Source organism: Acinonyx jubatus, chromosome A1 (genome assembly GCF_027475565.1).
Source record: "Acinonyx jubatus isolate Ajub_Pintada_27869175 chromosome A1, VMU_Ajub_asm_v1.0, whole genome shotgun sequence".
In the NCBI taxonomy this organism is placed as follows: Eukaryota; Metazoa; Chordata; class Mammalia; order Carnivora; family Felidae; genus Acinonyx; species Acinonyx jubatus.
Genome location: NC_069380.1, coordinates 25,085,399 through 25,091,468, shown reverse-complemented (window position 1 = coordinate 25,091,468; position 6,070 = coordinate 25,085,399).

The window sequence follows — 6,070 nt, the reverse complement described above, 5'->3', positions numbered from 1 at the left end:
ATGGCACGTGTGAAAGTGGCTGCAGACATTTCTCCTCGAGGAGAAGTTGTTGGGGTTCTTTTTTTCTTTTCTTTTCTTTTCTTTTCTTTTCTTTTCTTTTCTTTTCTTTTCTTTTCTTTTCTTTTCTTTTCTTTTCCTCTTTCTTTCTCTTTCTTTCCCTTTCTCTTTTTTTCCCTTTCTTTCTTCACTCATTCATTCATTCATTCTTGACAAAGAGCACAAGCAGCAGAGCGATGGAGAGCAAGGGAGAGAGAGACTCACTCCCAAGCAGGCTCCCTGCTCAGTGAGGAGCCTGATGTGGGGCTCGGTCTCACGATCTGTAGATCCCAACCTCAGCGGATATCAAGAGTCGGACGCTTAACCCCCTGAGCCACCCAGAATCCTTTTAATTGCCTGGACGCCTGTGTGACCTCCCACTCTGAAAACCTCTGTAATCCATTAGAGGCTGGTGACTCTGATTTGTGGACTGGCTTGGGAACGTAGCCTGGAGATGGAGAACACCAGGGTGATGACATCACCTATGCCCTGCACTTTCAGGGTCCGTCAGTCCCTCCTGTGTTTGGTGTTGGCTGGAGATAGGAGCTGGGATGTTTGGTTAACTGTGGACCAGGCAGAGTCACCTCTGATTGGCATAGAAGAACCAGTGGATGAAGTGCAAACCTAGTTCATTAATTTTTTCACTTAAGAATATTTTCGGGGTGGGGGGTGCCTGGGTGGCTCAGTCGGTTGAATATCCGACTCTTGATTTCCACTCAGGTCATGATCTCATGGTTCGTGGGATTGAGTTCCACATCAGGCTCCGTGCTAACAGCGTAGAGCCAGCTTGGTATTCTCTCCCTCCTCTCTCTATGCCCTTCCCTCCACTTGTGCTCTCTCTCTCTCTCAAAATAAGTAAACATTAAAAAAAGAATACTTGGGGGGCGCCTGGCTGGATCAGTCAGGGGAACAAGCGACTATCTCAGGGTTGGGAGTTCAGGCCCCACCTTGGGCATAAAGCTTACTTAAGCAAAAATAAAAATTAAATTAAATTAAAAAATAAACTCATCCATGGGGTGCCTGGGTGGCTCAATCGGTTGAGCGTCCAACTTCAGCTCAGGTCATGATCTTGCAGTTCGTGGGTTCTGTGCTGACAGCACAGAGCCTGGAGCCTGCTTTGGATTCTGTGTCTCCCTCTCTCTCTGCTCCTCCCCTGCTCACACTCTGTCTCTCTCTCTCTCTTCCTCAAAACTAAATAAACGGTAAAAAAAAACGACAACAAACTCATCCATGAAATTATAAAAAATAAATATATATATTTTTCTAGGTGCTTGTCTTATTAACATTTGAATTAAATAATGGTGGTTTAGTGAAAAAATAGAATGTGGAAGACAGGGAACTTTCTCAGTTCTCTTTTTTAAAAAAATTTTTTTTTTTTTAGCGTTTATTTATTTTTGAGACCGTGCAAGAGACAGAGTGCAAGCAGCGGAGGGGCAGACAGAGGGAGACACAGAATCCGAAGCTGGCTCCAGGCTCTGAGCTATCAGCCCAGAGCCCGACGCGCAGGGCTCGAACTCATGAACCGTGAGGTCATGACCTGAGCCAAAGTCGGACAGGCGCCCCTCTCAGTTCTCTGTACCTGAGTTTCAGTGATGTACATGGTTGAACTTCATATGGAGGTTAGTGAGAAGCACTGGCTGCTGGTGTTTCTCCAGTGTCTGTGGACAGTAGACCCCTCACATGCACCTATTAAGACACATTTGGCTTTTAATCCAGGGTATATATTTCTAAACTAGCAGCTGGGAAAATCTAAGGCTAAATTTTTGGTAGATTATTACTAGATCCATCCTGAAGCAAAACAGGAATACAAGACAAGGGCAGTATGTATAAATAGGTTTCTTGAAAGCTTGATGCAAATAATGGAATGAAAAGCAAAACCCTGGACACTTCCTATATGTATATATGCCCCTGCTTAAATAATAAGCCTTGTAATGGCTTACTATGTGGCTCTTGAGAAGAATGAGTTGGATCTCAGCCTGGTGACTTGGAAGGATGTCCATGATCTGTTATTAAGTAGGAAGAAATTACGATGCAGATGCCTATTTATACCATGAACTCATTTCTTAGGGAAAAGCAAACTTATGTATGTAGGGAATGGATTTAAAGAGTGTGTATTAGAGTTCTCCAGAGAAACAGAATCAATAAGGGGTGTGTGTGTGTGTGTGTGTGTGTGTGTGTGTGTGTGTACATAAATAATTTATTGTAAGAGATAGGCTCATGCAGTTGTGGGGAATTGTCAAGTCTAAAATCTGTCAAGGTGGGAGGGCAGGCCAGTAGACCGAAAACCCGGGCAGGATTTCTGTTACAGTCTTGAAGCAGAATTCCTTCTTCAGAATCCTCAGTTTTTCCCTCTTGAAGCCTTTAACTGATTGGATGGGGCCCACCATTTTATGGAATGTAATCTTAAACTGATTGTGGCCTGTATTCACATCTACAAAATGCCTTCGCAGCGACATCTAGTGTTTGCCATACGATGACACCATAGCCTAGCCAAGTTGACACAAAATTTGACAATCACAGGGTAGAAAGAATTAAAAATCTTTTCCTTATACGTAATTGTATTATATTGGTTTTTCAAAAGGCTGTATTTTGTAGTTTAAAACAAAATCTTAAACCCCAAACCTGGGGTTTGTTCAGTGGGTGGCTCAGTCTGTTAAGCATCCTACTCTTGATTTCAGCTCAGGTCATGATCTCATGGTTCGTGGGATCAAGTCCTACGTCGGGCTCTGTGCTGACAGGTGGAGGCTCTCTCTGTCTCTCTCTCTCTGCCCCTCTCCTGCTCTCTCTAATAGATAAAGTTAAAAACAACCCCACCCAAACCCCAAAAGGACTAGCTTGGAATACAGATGTCCTATTTATGGTAAATGGGGGGGGGGTGTAGAGGCAGGATTTGCAGTATATATAATATTCTATTTATATTTTAACTATATAATATTTCTAAAAGTATATTAAAGGTCAAACTTAAAATTTAGCTAATAAGGATAAATGGGAAACTTTTGCTGTTTCTTTTTTCAGTTTCTATTTGCTTTTTGTTCAATGAACTTAATACCTTTATAATTAAAAAACTTTTTAATTTTAATTTTTATTATTTTTTATTTTAGAGAGAGAGCATGAGGGGGAGAGGGCAGAGGGAGAAAGAGAATCTCAGGCAGGCTCCATGCTCAGTGCAGAGACTGACACAGGGCTCGATCCCACAACCTGATCATGACCTGAGCCAAAATCAAGAGTCAGATGCTTAACTGACTGAGCCACTCAGGTGCCCCTAAAAAACAATCTAATTTTTTTTTTTTTACCTGGGGGGGATACCTCTGGGGGGATCCCTCTAGAGAAAGTGCATCATGTGGGCTGTGTACCTACCCTCTAAATTCCTGGGTTATTTTACACAATTCTTAGTCTTTCTCTGACCATGCTGGCTTTCAGGTTATACTGTTTCGTTGATTTGGTGAAGACAGCCACGTTCTTAGGAGATTTTGCCTCGCTAACTGTAACCTTGCAAGTACATTTCTGAAACACTCCACAATTCTTTAGGGAAAGAGCAGCCGACCGAATAGAAGTTATTGCCTGTCTCCACTGAACGTGTGCCTGCGAGTTCTGATCACTCTAGACTTAAAAGGAATCCACCTCTTATGGTCAGAGCCAGAGTTACAAACATCCAAGAACAGCTGAAGGCTGCTGGCAGCCTTCATCTTCAATTACATCCCTGCTTTAATCTGCCGTACCACGTTGTGCTTTTTTAATCCAATAACTTGCGTATGGTTAGATAATGCGGTAAATACTTGTGGTAAATGGAAACAGTCTTCTGAGATTTGCTTATTTCTTCTGCGATTCTTATATGGGGTTATCTCAGGGTCACCAAGGAGCCTGTGAGAATTGGCTTAGCATCATACTTTGTTTTTTATGACTTTGACTACTCCACGCACCTGATATAAGTGGAATCATATGGCATTTGTTTTTGTGTGTGTGTGTGACTGGCTTATTCCATTTAGCATGATGTCTTCAAGGTTCATCCAAGGTGTAGCATATTGCAGAATTTCCTTCCTTTTACCGGCCGAATAATATTCCATCACATGTATAGACCAGATTGTGCTTCTCTGTTCATCTATCGATCACGTGGGTTGCCTCCATGTTTTAGCTGTTATGGATGCTGCTGCTGTGAACGTGCATGTACAGATAGCTCTTTGGGCTCCTGCGTTTGAGCCTTTGGGTGTATACCCAGAAGTTGAATGGCTGGATCATATGGTAATTCTATTTAGATTTTTTTTGAGGAACTGAATATTGTTTTCCGTTGGGGACTGTACCATTTTACATACCTTCCAGTAGTGCACCAGGGTCCTAATTTTAACACATCCTGGCCAACACTGATTATTTTTTGTTTTTTTTTAGGAGTACCCATCCTAACGGGCATGAGGTGGTATCTCACTGTGGTTGTGATTTGCATTTCCCTGATGATTAGTGATGTTGAGACTCTTTTCATGGCTTGTTGGCCATTTGTATATGCTCTTTGAACGCATGTGTATTCAAGTCCTTTACCCATTTTTGAATCAGGTTGTTTATTTGTTGTTGAGTGTTAGGAGTTCTTTATATACTCTGGATATAAATCTCTGACGAGATACATGATTTGCAAATATTTTCTTCCATTCTGTGAGTTGCCCTTTTACTCTGTTGATAGTGTCTTCTGATGCACAAAATTTTTTAATTTTTATGAAATCCACTTCGGCTGTTTTTGTTGTCGTTACCTGTGCCTTGGGTGTCATATCCGAAAAATCATTACCGAATCCAATGTTGTGAAGCTTTTATACTATTTTTTAAAGAGTTTTATTGTTTTAGTCTTTATTGTGGTACATTTAGGTCCTTGGTCCATTTTGAGGTAATTTTTTTAAAGATTTTATTTTTTAAGCAATCTCTACACCCACCACGGGCTCAAACTCATAACCCCGAGATCAAGAGTCATATGCTCCACCAACTGAGCCAGCCAGGTCCCCTGTTTTGAGTTAGTTTCAGTATATGATGTTCGTTAAGGGTCTAACTTCATCCTTTTGCATGTGGACATCTACTTTCCCTGACACCATTTCTTAAGAAGACTGTCTTTTCCCTGTTGAATGGTCTTAGCACCCTTGTCAAAAATCATTGGAACATATGTGTGAGGATTTATTTCTGAGCTTTCCGTTTCATTGGTCTGTTTATTTTTATGTCAATACACGCTGTTTTGATTACTGTAGCTTTGTAGTTGGATTTGAAATCAAGAAGTGTGAATCCTCCAGTTTCGTCCTTTTTTGAGATTTTTCTGGCTTTTTGGAGTCTTGATATTCCATGTGAATCTTAGGATGAGGTTTTCTATTTCTGCACAAACTGTTGGGATTTTGATAGGGATTGCATTGACTCTGAGATTGCTTTGGGCAGTATTGACATTTTAGCAGTATTAAATCTTCTAATCCATGAACGTGGGATATGTTTCCATTTATTTATGTCTCCTTTGATTTCTTTCACCAGTGTTTTGTAGTTGTACAGGTCTTTCACCTCCTTGGTTAAATTAATTCCCAAGTATTTTATTCTTTCTGATGCTATTGTAAATGGAATTGTTTTTATAATTTCCTTTGCAGATTGTTCATTGTTCCTGTGAATGCAACTGATTTTTGTGTGTTGGCTTTGTATCCTGCTGCTTTTCTGATTCATTTATTGGTTCTAATAGTTTTTTTTGTTGTTGTTTTTTGTTTTTGGTCTGTGCATGTGGGGCCTTTAGGGTTTTTTTCATATCATCTGCAAACGGAGATAATTTTACTTCTTCCTTTCCAGTTTGGATGCCTTTTATTTCTTTTTGTGTCCTAATTGCTCTGGCTAGAACTTTGAGTACTGTGTTGAGCAGAAGTGGTGAAAGTGGGCCTTCTTGCCTTGTTCCTCATCTTAGAGGAAAAACTTTCAGTTTTTTGCCACTGAGTATGATAGTCTTTGTGGCATTTTTATATACGGCTTTTATCACTTTGAGGAAGTAGGAAACTATTACTAGTTTGTTGGGTGTTTTTATCATAAAAGGGTG